Raw genomic sequence first — 19,073 nt, forward strand, 5'->3', positions numbered from 1 at the left:
TAAATAGTGTCTTGTGTCAGTCGTCTTGTTCACTCTATACTCATATGGCCTTGGTGAAGTTGTGACAAGATGTCCTGTCGGAGACTTTTGGGCACAATCACTTGTTTTCCTTTGTAGGTGACGCCTTTTGAGATACCAAGTTCATCTCTATAAGGCCAAAAGTATCTGAGGGTTTCTGGCAACTCTTTTACCATATCAAGTCATCCTTCTATGATGACTCTCCAAAGTGCCTTCAGTTGTGGGTCATTGGCTGTTTCTGATTGCCATTGGTCACATTTGTGCTAACCAAGATGCAATAAATCGATTTTGAGCACATCTTCCACCTCAATGTCCATGCTGTCTACTTGTAGATCCAGTGGAACTTCTTCATTCTTGCTCGGGTTTGGCAATCTGCTCAGCGTATCCGAGGTGACCATTTTGGTACCCAGTTTGTAGCAGACGTCGAAGTTGTACCCGTGTAATTTCACTAGTTGCGGTGTTGCGCTTGTCAATGGTTTTCACCAAATCATCTTCAGTGGTTAGTGGTCGGTTTCCACAGTGAACTGCTTACTAAACAGGGAGGTGTGAAACCTTGTGATCCCAAACACCAGAGCAAGTGTTTCACACTGTATATTTGAGTATTGGACTGTGCTGAGGATAAGCTTTTGGATTTGATTGCAATTGATTTGCCATCCTGTAGGATGCATGCTCCTAGCCCTTTTTGTGAGACGTCAACTTCCAGGATTGTCTTCTTCCTTGGATCATAGTACTGCAGGGTACAGATTTCTGCTGACAATGCTTGTTTGAGATACTCAAACATATGCCGATGGTCCTCCTGCCATATACATATGGTACGTCTTTCTTTAAGAGTTCTCTCAGTGATGATGCTTTGTTAGAAAGATTTGGAATGTATGGTGCCAAGAAGTTGAAAACTCCGAGACATCTCTGTAGATTTTCCTTGTCTTGTGGGGTAGGCATATACCTTACGTTCTTCGACTTTGCCTGGGTCAGGACGGATTCTGCAGCCCGTATAGATCGAACCAAAGGAATTGATCTGACTTACATTCATCTGGCACTTCTTACTGTTAAAAATGAGACCTTTGCAATGAGCTATTGCCATCAGTGAGTGAAGATTTCGATCATGCTCTTCTTTGAATTTGCCCATTACTGCAATATCATTGGCAATGCATATACATCCAGGCATGTTTTCTAAAATTCTGTCCATATGCTGCTGAAACAGATCTTGACTGACAAATAAGCCAAAGGGTAGTCTCAGGAAGCAGTATCTTCCAAATGGTGTTCTGAAGGTGGTCACTTCCTGAGATTCCTTAGCATGGTGCAGCGACCAATATCCATGTTTAGCATCCAACTTGGAGAAGAATTTGGCTCCTGTGAACTTGGGATTCAATTCCTCTAGTGTCGGAATCTTGTGGGAGCATCTCTTTAGGGAGAGGTTTAGAGGCCTCGATCTAGACATACCCTGATTGCTCCATCCTTCTTTAGCATGCACGTAATTGATCTGCACCAGCATGCACACGACAGATGATGTCATTGCATTCCATGTCATCCAACTCGCGCTTAAGCTTTTCTTGTGTGTGCACAAGAGGTCGATTGACAGAATTGCATCCGCCTTGAGGTGCAGTTCGGCATCGCCTTTGAAATCTCCTATGGCGTCGAACCTGTCCAGGTACATTTGTTGTAGGTTGTGAACTGACTCAATACGGGTACCCTTGGTCTCTCCTGCTGCAATGGGTACCTTGGTGACCTTATGGATAGTCATAATGTTGAGGTCCTTACACACTGGTAGTCCTGTCACTGCTGGTCCACTCATTTCTACCAGGTAAAATATTTGTGGTTTCCATGCTGACTTGCCATAGCTGCATTGCATGGTTCATGTGCCGCTGCAAGGGATGGGTGACCCATTATATGCAGTTAACTTAGCAGTTGTCGGTTGTATCATTAATTTCCAATGACTCCAGTACATATCCTTCAGGATTCAAACTGGTAGGATATTCACATTAGCTCCACTGTCAACCTTAATCTTGAGTGTGCATTTGCCAACTTTCTTTGGGCACATGATGTTAATAGCAGCAAAAGCTTCCAGTTGTTTAACTTCATCAACACAGTGTGTCAGGTCCACAATGTGAAACGCCTGCTCGTCCTCTAGCTGAGAATCACTCCATTCTGAGTCTTGTCTCAGGTCTGTTTCGCTGTGGACTTCATGTATTGGCTTGTGTTTATGCAGGTCTCTGGCACCTTCCTTGCTGCTGTTGCCCTGTTGCTACACCTGTCTTCTGTTTGTTTGTGTCCTATTGTGACTTCTGGCTGTGTCTTTGGAGCCAGATTTCTTGCATGGGCGGGCCCAGTGTCCTTTTGCATTGCATGCCTTGCACAGGTCTTGAAATGCAGAACAACTTCGTGGTGAGTGGCACAAATCACACTTACCACACAGCTTGCTTACTTTTTGCAACCTGGTTATCATGCCGATACTATGGGTTGCACCTAGTGCTTGCAGATGCTGTTGTCCAGCTACAATGGCTTCATATTTCCTGCTATCTTCTAGCAATGCATCAGTGCTGTGATCTTTCTTTTTCCCCAAGAGGTCTTTTTGAAATGCTTCAATAGGTGTTGAGACAATCGTCAGCTCCATTATTCACTCCGACAGCTCAGTTTCTGAAAAATTACATTCATTGCCCTTAATACAGCATCTACTGATGAACTGATCTATTGATTCTGTGGCTGTTGCCTGTAGGACATCAAATCCAGGCGGTGGATTCTAAAATTCACTCTTCTAGCACTTTCCATATCTTTGCAGGATCTTTCTGGTTCTTTTCAGATAAGCCAGAGGTATTGATTCTGTGTAACCCCCCATTCCCAACTGCTATCAATATTTTCACAGCCCGCTTCTTTGGTTCTACAACCGCTTGGTCTGTGAAGAATGACTGTATTCTTTGTTTAAAAAGCTTGAACTCGGATAGGATATCAATGGCCTTCTAGTTCAGGCTGGGCAATTCTTTCCGCTCTATATTTAACCTTGTTCAGCTCCGTGTGTGCCTTCAGCGCTGTATTTATTATGACTTTTCTATTTGTGATTTGAAACTGGTTTTAAAACTTGTTCTGTTCACTCTACGCTGTTCCCCTTTAAGAAATTCTCTCTTATTTAGACTAGCTGCTTTGATGGAGAGTGGTAGGTGTTTGACAGTGTTCTCTGTTTATTTTGCTTTCAGCACTTCAGCTTGTATGTTTACACAGCTGTTCAATAGGCAGTTTAAGGGTTTTGCATTTCGCTTCGTTTTTGCTAGAGTTTATTTATATTCTTCACGCCCGAATGGTTTAATGATTTTTTTTAGCTTTGGCGACGTGAATGGAGACTCTGCAGTGTATGGAGGTTTCACTCGCTTTTTTTTGGACGCCTCCTGTAATTGCGCCGACCTTGACCAGCCTGAGAGAGGAATTGGGTTTTCCCCGTTCTTTTTCTCTCCCACAAAGCCTTTGGAAAAAATCAATTTTTTAAGCACTTCACAGTTTTTATTAAAACTGGATTCCTGGACCATTGGCACAATGACTCACCCAATCGCAGGAATTTATTTGTAACCTGTCATTCAATGCTCTGCCTGTCACATATGGAAGTAAGTTTTTTCTTCTTTCCAATGTTTTGGCCAGTATTTCTTTTGAACTGTCTCTCTTTTGACTGTAGGATGGGTCATTTTCACAAGCTGTTTTACCCATGGTCTTCAAGCTTCGATTTTGTCTTTTCACCACAGCTGCCACAATGTCATGTGTTCTTTATGTTGTCTTATGCAACATAATGAGGTGCATGGATTCCAGTTCGTTGAAGATCTCTAAAAGTTTATAAACAGCTAAACGAGTATATACAACACAGAGCAAACTATTTGGGTGTTACAGTTGCAGAATGACGATGGCTTCTAGTTGACTACATCCTGGTACTTAGCTAATTTGCACACTGAGTTCTTAAAGGGACATTACTCTTAAGGCAATCATACAACATACATTGCAGCAGTCCAAGAAGGTGGCTCACCACCACCTTCGCAATTAGGGATGGGCAATAAATGCTGGCATAGCCAGCGACGCCCACATCTCATGAATGAATTTAAAAAATTGTTACTTGTTTCCCATTAATAACACAGCATAATTTCAAGACCAAAATAGAATCCTAGAGTCATAAAATGGTGATAGCACAAGAGGAGGCCATACGGCCTGTTGTGTCCATGCCAGCTCTCTGTAAGAGTCACTCACCTAATCCCACTCCACCCCCTTCTCCCCCAAATTTTGCCCTTCAGATAGTTATCCAATCCCATTTTGAAAGCCACAATTGAATCTGCCTCCATCTCAGGAAGTGCATTCCAGATCCTAACCGCTCGCTATGTAAAACAGTTTTTCCTCGTGTCACCATTGTTTCCTTTGCCAATCACCTCATGTTCTCAATCTTTCCGCCAAAGGAAACAATTTCTCTCTATCTGTTCTGTCCAGATCCCTCATGATCTTGCACACCTCTATCAAATCTCCTCTTAATTTTCTCATCTCTAAGGAGAGCAGCCCCAGCTTCTCCAAGCTATCCATGTAACTGGAATTCTCATCACTGGAACCATTCTCATAAATCTTTTCTGCACCCTTTCTGCCTTCACATCTTTCCTAAAGTGTGGTGACCAGAGCTAGACAGAATACTCCAGTTGAGTCTGAACCAGTGTTTTATAAAGGTTTATCATAACTTCTTTGCTCTTGAGGAGAGATTGAGGAAACGGGCCCTGTATTCTGTCGTGTTTGAAAGAATGAGATGTGACCTCATTGAAGTATACAAAATTCTCACAGGGCTCAACAGGGTCAATGCTGGAAGGATGTTTTTGCTGGCTGGGGGTCGAGAACCAGGGGACACAGTCTCAGAATAAGAGGTAGGCCACTTAGAACTGCGATGAGGAGGAATTTCTTCACTCATAGGGTCGTGAATCTGTGGAATTCTCTACTCCAGAGGGCTGTGGTGGCTCAATCATTGGTTATGTTCAAGACAGAGGTTGATAGATTTCTAGATAGTAAAGATATCAAGGGATATTAGGATAGTGCGGAGAAATGGCGTTGAGGTAGAAGATCAGCCATGATCTGGTTGAATGGCGGGGCAGGCTCCAGGGGCCGAATGGCCTACTCCTGCTCCTATGTTCCTATGTACTCTAAGTTCTTATTTAAAAACCCAGGATCCCGTGTGCTTTATTAATCGCTTTCTAAACCTGTCCTGTCACCTTCAATGATTTGTGCACATATACGCCCAGGTCCCTCTGCTGCTGCACCCCCTTTATGTTATATTGCCTCTCCTCATTCTTCCTACCAAAATGAATCACTTCACACTTGTCTGCATTAAATTTCATCTGCTACATTTCTGCCCATCCCAGCAACCTGTGTCCTCTTGAAGTTTTTCACTATCCTTCTCACAATTCACAATACTTTCAAGTTTTGTGTCATCTTCAATTTTTGAAATTGTGCCCTGTACACACAAGATTAGGTCATTATATATCAAGAGAAAATGTATGAAATAATCTACCAAACAAGGTAACAGAGGCAAAGTTATTGGGTTATTTACAGTATAATTAGATCCTATGTTGGAAGACTTGGGATGGAATTTAACTCCGCCGCCCCCCCCCCACCCCCCCCCCCAGCTCCAGGAGCGGGCTAGGAGGTGGGGCATTATAAAATAGGGTGGGAGCCGGGGGGTGGGTGGTGCCGTGCCTATCCCCTACTTGTCCCTGCTATTTTACCAGCAGAGGGAGAGGTGGCCATCCTTAGGCCATTTGAGGTCCATACATTGCCAATTAATTGCCACTTAAGGGCTTCTACCCGTCACCAACGGCAGACAGACTTTTCAGCACCTGACAGGCTGCCTGGTAATATATGGCGGTCTCCTTGTGGACTTGGGGTGGGGCCTGTCCTGATGTAGCACTCTGTGCCCCATTGGCACCCCCCCCCCCCCCACCTCCCAGTAGCACAGGCTGCCCGTACCACCACACCCCACCCCACCCCCCGCATCCCCAGGTGGCGCTGCTGGGACTGAAGGGCTGCCAGCCCTCTGATTAGCCAGAAGCTCTTCGAGGCGAGATTTCCTGCCTCAAAGGGGTGGAAGCCCCGACTGAAACCACTTAAGGGCTTGAGCCACACAAAATAGCAGTTGGCTTCCAGACCCGGTGGAGGCGGGCTCACTCCCGGCTTTCCAGCTAGTGGGTGGAGCCACTGCCTCTGTAAATTCTGGCCCTAATATACAGGAGGAGTGAGTTTCAATGAACAGAATGGCCTTTACTCAGTTCTGTTTTTGTTTAAATTCCCTTGTAAAAATCATTAAAACTTTCAACACAGATGTATTTCTGATTCTGGGGCGAGAAAAAAGGACAGATGCCCTCAGTAACCAATTATATACGGACACTGTGTTACAGACAGGTGCACAGTTAAAATTGCTTCAGTAGAAGTAACTGCAGTAATAGTTTGAATTAGGATCAATGCATTTAAAACTGATCATGTTGCTGGATCTGTGCCAGAGGGTAATCCTGAACATCTAGACAAAATGTGTGTTATTTTCTATTGCTTGGGAAATAGGCCATTGCTGCTCATTATTTTCATCAATAATTTGGCTGTGGGCAGTAATTGAACCATTCCTAACTTTACTAATGATACAAATAAGTACACAGGGGTCAGTAATTTATACCAAATCAATAAGTTACAGGCTGAATTAGACAATTTAAGTGAATCGGCCCATGTGTGCCTGATGTCCTTTAATATGGACAAAAATGCAAGCATTATGTCATGACCAGGAGAGAAAGTGGTCTAAGGTTCCCTCTCTGCCTTCACCTGGTCTTACTGTAACATGCTTTTATGTTTAAACACACTGTGTTTTGAGCTCCCCCTTGATGAATCCTTATTCACTGCTTTCCAATTATAAGGCAAAAAAATGAGCATAAACAGGCTTTCTTAGGTTTAAAGAAGAAAAATGAAATTTATTAAAACTTAAACAAACTCTAATTCGGTTAACATCTACGGATACACAACACGCCCACGCTAGCATGCATACACGATACATACATGCAAATAGGGACAGAAAAGAGCAGACAAAAAAAAAGTGGAAAGGTTTGAGGTAAAGAGTTGTTACGGTTCTTCGAGCTCACTGTAGAACCCTTGCTTGTAGGTAATTCTTGATTTTTGTTGGGGCCCAGTATTCTTCTTAAACCTTTTTCACTGTAGGAGACTTTTCTCTGTTGGGGTTCATGTGTCTTCAATGGATTCCAAAGCTGGCGAGAAAGAGCTGGGAGCAGACAGGAGGAGAGGAGGTCTGCTTCAGTCCAGGAGCCAAGAGCTTTCTCTCTTCAAACACAGTTTCTCCAATTTAAAATTCTCAGTTCAAAACTCTGCAACAGCCAGTTAGTCATGTGACTAAACTGGTCTGACCATGTCCGTTCTGTGTATTGGGAGCAGGGACTGGTCCTTTGTTCCAAGCAGTGTCTGCTACTATGCAAAAAATATCCTTCCGGCCAGGCAATTCCTTGTATCAGGCCTTCTTCCCAGCAATCATTTGAATTTTGATGTCCAAGTGGTGAAATTAATGTGCCTCATTCTTGGCAGGTGGGAGCCTGCATGACACATGCATTTAGAGTTAGGAAACTCCAGGTATATTTATACAATGCAGGGGACCTATAAAGGTATTAAGAAAGGGACCTGGGGGTGATAGCTAACCAATTAATAAAGTTGCAGAGGGGTGTGCAAGATACCTAAAGAGAAAATAGACATTTAGCTTGCATTGCTGGGACAATTCTGTATCAAATATAAAGCACTATACTCTGGCTATATAAGACTGGTACACCTGCTTTTGTTTTAGATATAGAGGCTCTGGGGAAGCTTGGTTGGAACACTGTGGGAGACCAGATTGTGAATGGGATGGTGATGCTGAACCACAGGGAAGGTGACATCACACTGGATGACACACTTCTGATACTGACTAATCTGAAGCTCAGCAGAATACAAGTTACCAGAACGTAGAATCATGGAATGATAGAGCACAGAAGGAGTCCATGATGTTAATGCTAGCTCGTTGGTAGGGCTATCCAATTATTCCCACTCCCCTGCTCTTTCCCTACAGTCCTGTGAATGTTTTCACTTCAAGTTTAAATTCTCCTTTGAATGTTACCATTGAATCTGTTTCCACCACCCTTTCAGGTAGTGCATTTCACGCCGACTCACAGTGTCTACAAAAGGTCGCTTCAGGTGCAAATTGCAGAGATACTAGCCATAATTTTCCAATCCTCCATAGATGCAGGGAAGTACCAGAGGACTGGAGAATTGCACATCTTACACCCTTGTTCAAAAAATGGTGTAAGGATAAACTTAGCAACTAAACAAGCCAGTCAGTTTAACCTCGCTGGTGAGAAGGCTTTTAGAAACAATAATCCAGGACAAAATTAACAGTCACTTTGACAAGTGTAGATTAAGCAAAGCCAGCACAGATTTGTTAAAGACAAATCATGTTTAATCAGCTTGATTGAGTTTTCTGATAAGGTAGCAAAGTATTAAATGACTACTTTGCATCTGTCTTTACCAAGGAAGAAGATGCAACCCAGTCAATGGTGAAAGAGAAGGTAACTCAGACACTAAAAGGATTTAAAATTGATAAGGAGGACGTATTAGATAGGCTGTCTGTACTTAAAGTGGATAAAGCACCAGGACCGGATGAGATGCATCCAAGGATACTGAGGGAAGTGATGGTTGAAATCGCGGATGCACTGGCCATAATTTTTCAGTCTTCCTTAGACGTGGGGGTGGTGACAGAGGACTGGAGAATTGCAAATGTTACACCCTTGTTCAAAAAAGGGTGAAAAGATAAGCCCAGCAACTACAGGTTAGTCAGTTTAACTTTGGTGGTGGGAAAACTTCTAGAAAAGATATTCAAGACAAAATTAATAGTCACCTGGACAAATGCGGGTTAATTAAAGAAAGCCAGCATGGATTTCTTAAGGGAAAATCATGTTTAGCTAACTTGCTGGAATTTTCTGAGGAGGTAACAGAGAGCATTGATGAGGGCAATGCTGCTGTTGTGGTGTACATGGACTTTCAAAAGGCGCTTGATACAGTGCCACACCACAAAATTGTGAGCAAAGTTATTGCTCATGGAATAAAAGGGACAGTAGCAACATGGATGCGGAATTGGCTGAGTGACAGGAAACAAAGTGTAGTGATTAATGGATGTTTTTTGGGCTGGAGGAAGGTTTGTAGTGGAGTTCCCCCGGGGTCAGTGTTGGGACCCTTGCTTTTCCTGATATATATTAATGACCTAGACCTTGTTGTACAGGGCACAATTTCAAAGTTTGCAGATGATACAAAACTTAGAAGCATTGTGAACTGTGAGGAGGATAGTGTAGAACTTCAACAGGACATAGACAAGTTAGTGGAATGGGTGAACAGGTGGCAGATGAAGTTCAATGCAGAGAAATATGAAATGATTCATTTTGGTAGGAAGAACGTGGAGAGACAATATAAAATAAAGGGTACAATTCTAAAGGGGCTGCAGGAGCAGAGGGACCTGGGTGTATATGTGCATAAGTCATTGAAGGTGGCAGGACAGGTTGAGAGAGCAGTTAATAAAGAATACAGTGTCCTGGGCTTTATTAATAGGGGCATAGAGTACAAGAGCAAGTTATGTTGAACTTGTGTAAGACACTAGTTCGGCCTCAGCTGGATTATTGCATCCAGTTCTGGGCGCGCACTTTAGGAAAGACGTGAGGGCATTGGAGAGAGTACAGAAAAGATTCATGAGAGAGATTTAAAATAATTGGTAAGAGAAGCAAAAGTGACATGAGAAGAAACTTTTTCATGCAGCGAGTGGTTAAAGTCTGGAATGTACTGCCTGAGAGTGTGGTGGAGACAGGTTCAATTGAAGCATTCAAAAGGGAATTAGCCTGTTATATGAGAAGGAAGAATGTGCAGGGTTACGGGGAAAGGGCAGGGAATTGGCACTAAGTGAATTGCTCTTTCACAGAGCCGGTGCAGACACAATGGGCTGAATGACCTCTTTCTGCACTGTAACAATTCTATTGTTCTGTGAACATTTCTGCAGCTACTGATTTGCTCAACCGATACCTCCACCTTTGATGCCCTAGTCCCCACTAAAATGACCAGTCTCCCTAATCCTGACTGTTCCCCCGGTACGGCCCTCATCTCCACTCCCAGAATTGAAAGGATATGGTGGACAACTGATTTAACCATCCACCGCCAGATCTGGCTGGACTACTTAAAACCCTCTCCCCTGTCCCCTCCACCCTCAACTCCAACAATAAGTGCTAGTAGGTCACAGACTTCTTTGTTACTAAGATCAAGACCATCCAATCAGCTGCCTCTGCCCTCCCTTCCACTAGCCCACCTGGCCAAACTTCCTATAATGCAACCCCTGCCCTAGCCCTGAACTCACATCTTTCTCTAGTTTCTCTTCTTTCTCCCCTCCTGCCTTCTCTGAGCTCATCTTGTCCATGAGACCCATCTCATCCATGAGACCCATCTCCTGTTCCCTTGATCCTATTCCCACAAAACTGCTGATCACCCAAGTTCCCCTCCTGATCCCCAGGTTAGTCAATATTGTAAACAGTTCTCTCTCTTCAGGTGTTGTCCCTCTCTCCATTAAATCTGCCGTCATCATTCCTCTCCTGAAAAATAAACAACCCTTGACCCTTGCAAACTAGTGTCCCATGTCCAACCTCTCTTTCTTCTCCAAAGTCGTTGAACTTGTTGTTGTCTTCCAAATCAGTTCCCATCTTTCCCAGAACTCCATGTTTGAATCCCCCCAATCAGCTTTCTGCCCCTGACACAGTACCGAAACAGTTCTTATCAAAGTCCCATATGACATCCTCCTTATCCGTCTCAACCTGTCTGCAGCCTTTGACATGGTTGACCACACCATCCTCTTCCAATACCTCTCCACTGTCGTCCAACTAGGTAGGACTGCTCTCACCTGGTTCCATTCTTGTCTATCTAATCATAGCCATAGAATCATTTGCAATGGCTTCTCGTCCTGCTGCCACACCATTACCTCTGGTGTCCTTCAAGGATCTATCCTTTGCCCCCTCCTGTTTCTGATCTACATGCTGCCCTCAGTGACATCATCTGAAAGCACAGCGTTAGTTTTCATACGTATGCTGATGACACCCCAGCTCTACCTCACCACCACCTCTCTCGATTTCTCCACTGTTGCTAAACCTTCAGACTGATTATCCAACATCCAGTACTGAATGAGCAGAAATTTCCTCCTATTAAATATTGGGAAGTCTGAAGCTATTGTTTTCAGTCCTCAGTCCAAACTCTGTTCCCTAGCTATGACTCCATCCTTCTCCCTAGCAACAGTCTGAGATTAAGCCAGTCTGTTCACAACCTAGGTGTCATATTTGACCCCCAGATGAGCTTCTGACCTCATTTTCTTGCCATTACTAAGACTATTTCCACCTCCATAACATCTTCCCAACTGCGCCCCTCTCTCAGCTCAACTGCTGCTGAAACCCTCATTCATGCTTTTGTTACCTCTAGAGTTGACGATTCCAATGCACTCTTAGCTAGTGTCTCACATTCTACCCTCCGTAAAGTTGAGGTCATCCAAAACTCTGCTGCCCGTATCTTAACCCGCACTATGTCCTGTTCTATCACCCCTGTGCTCGCTAACCAACATCGGCTCCTGGTCAAGTAACCTCTTGATTTTAAAATTCTTATCCTTGTTTTCAAATCCTTCCATGCCCTTGCCCCTCCTTATCTCTGAAATCTCCTCCAGCCCCACAAAAAATATCTGCGCTCCTCTAATTCTGTCCTTTTGTGCATCCCTGATTGAAATCCCTCCACCATTGTTGGCCACGCCTCTCCACTTCTCCCCTTTGCTTTCCTCCTTTAAGACACTCCTTAAAACCTACCTCTTCGACCAGTCTTTTGGTCATCTGACCTAATATTTCCTTGTGTGGCCTCAGTGTCATACGTTGTTTTATAATGCCCCTGAGGAACACCTTGGGACAGTTTATTACGTTAGAGGCAGTATATAAATATGAGTTGTTGTAGTTGTTGTTGTCTATGTGGACTTTCAAAAGGAATTTGATAAAATGCCACATTACAGGCTTGTCAGCAAAGTTAAAGCCCATGGAATAAAAGGGACAGTGGCAGCATGGACATGAAGTTGACTGAGTGATAGGAAACACAGAGCCATGGTGAATGGTTATTTCTCGGACTGAAGGAAGGTAGACAGTGGGGTTTCCCAGTTGTCGATAAAGGACAGCTGCTTTTCTTGATGTACATTAATGACTTAGATGTACAGGGCACAATTTCAAAATTTGTGAATGACACAAAACTTGGAAGTATTGTGAACTGTGAAGAGGATAGTGAGAGACTTCAAGAGGACATAGACAGGCTGGTGGAATGGGTGGATAAATGGCTGATGAAATTGAATGCAGTGAAGTGTGAGAAAAACGAGGAGAGGCAATATAAAATAAAGGGTGCTTACAGTCACAGTGTCATAGAGTAATATACGACACAGAAGGAGGCCATTCGGCCCATTGAGTCCATGCCACTCTCCACAGAGCTATCCAGTCAGTCCCACTCCTCCGCTCGATCCCTGTAGCCCTGGAGTATTCATATTAACATAATGATTAAAGTTTCAGTATCAAAATTTCAATGGCTAACTTGCCACCAAATATATTGCATCATTTTAGAATGTACCTGACTTACCAGCAAACTAAAGAACCAATAAAGGACTACTTACCAATTCTAAAGGGGATGCAGGAGCAGAGGGACCTGCGGTTATATGGGCAAAATCATTGAAGGTGACAGGGTATGTTGAGAAAATGGTTAATAAGGTATAGGTGATCCTGGGCTTTAGGAATAGAGGCACAGAGTACAAAACCAAGGAAGTTATGATGAACCTTTATGGTTCATCCTCAGTTGAAGTATTGTGTCCAATTTTGGATTCCGCACTTTAGGAAGGATGTGAAGGCTTTAGAGAGGGTAAAGAAAAGATATTTGGGAAAGGTTCCAGGGATGAGGGACTTCAGTTAAGTGGATAGCTTAGAGAAGCTGGGGTTGTTCTCCTTAGAGAGGAAAAGGTTGAGACGGGATTTGATAGATATCATAGGGTGTCTAAACAGAGTAGAAAGAAATTGTTCCCATTGATGGAAAGGTCAAGAGCTAGAGGACAGAGATTTAAGGTGGTTGGCAAAAGATCCAAAAATGAGGAAAACATTTTTTACGCAGTGAATGGTTAAGATGTGGAATGCACTGTCTTAGAGAGTAGTAGAAGCAGATTCAATCATGACTTTCAAAAGGGAATTGGATAAGCACCTGAAGAGAAAAAATTTGCAGGGCTATAGGGAAAGGACTGCGGAGTGGGACTACCTTAGTTGCTCTTGCAGAGAGTCGGCATGGATCCTGTATGCTTTTTTAACAGCCTTCTGAAATTTTTCTACCACCTTCAACAATTTATGTATATATACTCCCAGATCTCTCTGGTCTTGCACCCCTTTTAAATTTGTACCACTTAGCTTATATTGCCTCTCCTCATTATTCCTATCAAATTGTATCATTTCACATTATTCTGCGTTAAATTTCATGTGTCATATGTTGGCCTATTCCACCAGTCTGTCTCTGACCTTCTGAAGTCTGTTACTATCCTCCTCGTTATTTACTACATTTCAGAGTTTTACACCATCTGCAAACTTCGAAATTATGCCCTTTTTTTACCCAAGTCCAGGTCATTAATATATATCAAAGATATATGACTTGGAGACATCCTGCCTTTCATCAAACCTGTTCGGTGAATGCATCAAAGTGGTGATGTTAGTTTCAAAACTTCTGGCATTGCAGATTTCCATATGCTTGCCACTGAAATAGATCTCTTAAACTCTCTGGTTTCTGCACTTGAGCCTGTGATTCGATTGATGTGAACAAATACCTTAACTGCTGTCATAGCAGTTGCCAATTCTTCTGGTCAATGCAGTTATTATTCTGTTTTGCATGCAAGTAGTAGCTCTTATGCAGGAAATGAATCTCAGGGTTCAGAAGATAGATGTATAGTACCAGAATATTTAAGAAAATGCATTAAAATATTGTCAATTCATATTATATGTGCATTTTGGAGTAGCTGATGATGTCTGATACTTTTATCACAATTAGAAGTTTTATGTGGAGCTAAATTTGATGATTAAAGAAAAGAAGACTGTCATTGAAGACACACAGCATTATAGAAGCATTATCAACTGGTTGGTGATGGCTTACTGGGTAAAGGCACTACCCCAGAGGTACTATCCCACACAGATTAGAAGAACTTAATGCTTGCAGCCTGAAATTATGGGGTCCCTGCTCCACTGCTGAAACAATGTGGTAATTTATATGTTTGGGTTGAGCAAAATGTACCTGTGAGCATGCCACAGCTGTGCCCACCCTGCTTGCAGACAGGGGTAGTGAAACCTGAAGGTCCTTCATGAGTCAACAAAAATGTGACTCCAAGGGGTCACCAGCTCCAGTACTCTGTTACAATAAGATAATGGCTCAATTCAGATCAATTACTTCTAGCAAGTTCTGGCTCCTTTTCAGGGGTCAGCAGGATTCACAGTGACGTTCAGCTGGCCTGAGTTCCACAGAGGCCTTTTAAGGACTGAATTCTGGGGTAATCCGGGTGCTTCCCAGGTACACCATCTTGATACTGGGTGAGGGATGGGGGCAGCATCAACCATGGGCACCCGAACCAGAAAATAATAGCAGCTAAAGCACAGGGCACAATCCAAGCACAATGGTTCCTTGACTGGAGACCCATCCCAGTTGCAGCTGGGCTTAAACTAGAATTTCAGGCCATTGATCAGTCCTATTAGATGCCAACAGATGGAGTGTTACAATTGGCCTCAGTACCTGTTTGGCTAGGGAAGAGTAAAAAAAAAATCCCTGGTCAAAGTATCAGTTGAGGACATCAAGCTCAGCCACATTGTCCCCATAATTAAATAGCTGAGCTCGCTAACTAGTTTCATTGGTCACAAGTTAGTCATAGATGAAGAAGGCCATGCAGTTCATCTTAATTGGGCAAAGTACTGGAGTGCAGAAAGCACAATGTGGAAAATGAAAAATAATTGTAATAAACAATGATAAAACATGTCTCAATTTGAAGGAATTTGAAAAATAGTAGGGAATGGGGCAAAATCCAAAAGTCATTGGCAGAATGGAGGAATGTGAATCAGTTTGATCCTCTGTTGTTTTATTCAATAATTTTAGTTCATGAAATTTAACATTTCGGAGTGGTTTTCTGAAGTTATATTGGCCCAGAAATTGCTAGAAAAATAATGGCAAGTTCATTATTAGCAAATTGTGGCAAAGATACATAATTGCTGGCCTATTTGTGCCCATCAGCCTCACAATTTTTTTTTAAGTTACCATCTCGCATAAGCCTCCCCATTGAAGTTCATTGTATGTCATGAAATTCCTGGATTTTCACCATGAATGCAAGTTACTGTCACCACAGCCATTTAGTGCTGGTAATTCAAGTCATAAGGACCCTGTTAAAGACATGATTTATTGTCCTGTCATGATACTCAACATTGGAGGTCCAGAAAGGGAACAATTAAACTGTGGAGTCTCACTCCCGCAGGTAGTAAATTGTTCCTAGAGATTTTTTGTATTTTATATTTTAATTTTTTTCTCACTTTTCCCCTCTGTCTCTTTTTTTTCTCTCTCTCAAACCACTTTTTCTTTCCCTTTCTTTATTTCTCTTTCTGTATCTAACGTGACTCTAATTTACTCTATTTCCTTCCGTGGCGTTCACTCTGCTTTTTTCTCTGTCTTTTTGTTTCATTGGCCACACATTAATGAGGTACCAAATGTGGCATTGACATAACTGTACCATTATCAATTTGCATTTCCAGCAACTTGCAGTGGAAATATAGCGAGAAGGGTGAAGGGAAAATGTCTAATTCACGTAGCTCATATCAGGATACATTGGTCCAGCAGTCTTTGGACCATAGATTTTAGAAGAAAGGAATGGCCATTGCACATTTTCTTTCACAAAATTAAGTTTCCAGGGAAATTGATGATATCCTGAATAAAGTAAACAAGTATTGAATTACAGCAGAAAAGAGAGAGAAGTATTTCTTTTGAAGTTTGTAAATTACAATATTGAAATAACATTTTAAACATGCAGTATTGAGTTATCGGCATTTGCTGGTTAGAAAGCTAAAAGTTATTGCATCTTAAGTCGGCCAATAGAAAGCTATTGTCCTTTAACTGATAAATAGCCTTTAGAGTATTCTGAAGGAAGCAGTCACAGTCCACTTTAAGGAGTCGACAACAATCCCCTCCTGATCTTAGTTGGAAAGTTCTTTTGAATTCGGATAGGCAAAGATTCAGAAACGGTAATGCTGGTGTCCTTAGGTAAGATAATTTAAGAATTTCGGGGATAACATTTTCTAGACGTTTTGCTTTTTCTAAAGTTATATATTGTACAGCTTTGAAAGATAGTCTTTAAGCATCAGAAACAAAGAAAATGTTTTACAAAGTTCTGATTGTCTTTCCACACCATTGAACAATGAACACAATCCTTCATTTGTTACTGTACATTTTTGTCAATCTTGCTGTCAACTTTTAGTGTTGTGAAGTTCTCTGTCAATTGTCATGATGTCATTGCAGTGGAAATAAAAATTGGCAGATATGTCAAACGGGCAGGCGACTCGTCATCATTCATTTTATGCTATCACACAAGTCACCTTCCATTGTGTTTGAGAGTCGCTGATCTGGAGCATTCGACTGTTGACATCAGTGACCCTGAACTGGGAAAGGGAAATATCAGCCAGGGTTCCTGCTCTCCAATACACTCTGGTGGCAGCCTGCTGGGAAGTGTGCTGTATGAATATCTCTAATCAGTACAGATCAGACATTAAGCCTTGTCTAGTTGACTGAGTGCTTTCTTGGTCTATTTGGCTAAATGCCATGCCATACTGTACAATTCACTCACTAAGCTATCAAGGAGATCCTTTGTTTAAGTGTTTCAAAACAATTATTTCCCCTCCCTGCTATTGTAGGTGTGTATTTCCCCTTTAGTAATTGAGGTAGTTGGATGACAAATAAAGGATATCTTATGATGGCCTGAGGGAAAGGAGTGACAGCCAAGGTAGTTTCTACAAAGAAGTCTGGCAGCCTTGAGAAGAGAAACAGCACTCATGACAGCTTTAGAAATTTGGAACTGTGAATCACTATTGAAGCCTTGGGAAGGAAAGTGATGAGATGCTATGACCTCAAAGAAGTGAATGGGTGGGAGGGGGAAACAAGTGTTAAGGGGAAGGGAGATGCTGTAATTCAAGTTATGAAGTATTATTTCAATTTTCACACATCTGACACCATATAAATGAATCAAAATGATCATATAACCTGTTTGATTACATTTCAAAAGTTTAACTTAGTCATAGCTTCATTTATGGCACAGAAGGAGACCATTCAGCCTATCAAGTCCATGCTGGCCCTCCACGAAGCTATTCATTCAGTCCCACTCACCCACTCAATCCCTATAGCCCTGCATGTCTGTTTCCTTAAAGTGGCCATCCAATATTCTTTTGGAGTCATTGATTGTCTCTGCTTCCACCACCCCCTTGTGGGCAGTGAGTTCCAGCTCATTCCGCTGCATAAAAAGGTTCTTCCTCATATTCCCCCTGCATCTCTTACCCAAAACCTTCATTCTGTGTCCTCTCATCTGCATACTATTAGTTAATAGGCAGCTTTTCCTTGTCTAATTTATCTTCGCCTGTCATAATCTTCGACATATCTATAAACTCTCCCCTCAATCTCCTTTGTCGTAAACAGAACAACCCCAGTTTTTCCAGCCTAGCCTTGTAATTAAAATCCCCCATCCGTGGAATCATTCTGGTAAATCTGCTCTGCAACCTCCCAAGGACCCTCACATCTTCCCTATGAAAACTGATTAATTTTCAGTGATAATAATGGAAATTGTTGGCATTTGTAAACATGAGAGTGAAGTTAAAGTTTCAAGAACATAATTATTACAGGTCATTAAAGATTACATGTCACATGATCTGCATCATTGGGCTGAATTTTGCCACAACTTCAGGATCTCAATGTCAGGGTTATTGCCAGTTTGTGAACCCTCTGGAGGCAGCATTGCACCTTCCAGATGAATTTAATGGGAGGCTGCTAATTGGTAGGTCGTTTCCATGTTCACCATCCAATTAGGGACAGTGTGTGGGTTTTGAAGGCGTGAGCTGCAGACACCATGGCCAACTGCAAAGGAGGCCAGCAGCCCCCACTGTGTAACAGTGGGAGTGCTGCTGAGGGCCAAACAGCAGAAGCACTGGAACTACTATCAGTATCAGGGGAGCAGCTGAGACTTCATTAAGCCCATGACCCATCCTGCCCACCAGAGGCGGGAACTCATCGGCAAACTAGCCCGATGCCTTTTTTCTAGAATTTGCTTGCCAACCACCCCACCAAACCAGCACCCAAAGGCCTGGGAACATTGAGCCTCAATTTCCACCATCCAATGCTGCACTAACATTTGTGCACCACAGGTTGATGCCTTTGGAAATTGGAAGTTGTTTGCTGGCCATTTGGTAATTCTGGTGTGCGGGATCAAAGACAGGTGATTGCTCCTGGAGAGTGACACTCTCCAATGTGAATTTTGCACCCCAAAATAAACATCAATGAGAATTTATTCTTAATTTACTCACAGATGACCTAAATACCTACCCGCTTGATACCAGCATTGATAACAAGATATCATTAATAGTTTATAACTTACAATGAGCAGGATTGTTACAGTTCTACAAAACAGAGTATAGTCTGTGATGGCTGATTTTAGCATAATATAAGCCTGGCATTAGAATCTTGATAAACACCTTCCCTGTATTTTTATCAGCTGATAAGAAGTTGCACCAGAAATTTTGACAACCATATGTGAACGGATAATGGAGACAACAAAGCAAGGAACTCCCCTGGAAAATCTGGAAATAGGATAGATTTAGCAAAATTGAACTTGAGCAGTTAAATAGACACTGTGTATGTGTGTTAAAAAAGCTGCAACATACTGCAAGGGTTGAAATGAC

General features: G+C 42.4%; 1 protein-coding gene across 1 annotated transcript in view; it reads left to right on the top strand.

The window, feature by feature from the left end:
- The window catches only part of LOC137378210 (disks large-associated protein 4-like), a 241,043-nt gene that overhangs the window by 128,811 nt on the left and 93,159 nt on the right, over positions 1 to 19,073 (top strand). The gene's annotated exons all lie outside the window — the stretch shown is intronic.

Source organism: Heterodontus francisci, chromosome 16 (genome assembly GCF_036365525.1).
Source record: "Heterodontus francisci isolate sHetFra1 chromosome 16, sHetFra1.hap1, whole genome shotgun sequence".
Taxonomy (NCBI): Eukaryota; Metazoa; Chordata; class Chondrichthyes; order Heterodontiformes; family Heterodontidae; genus Heterodontus; species Heterodontus francisci.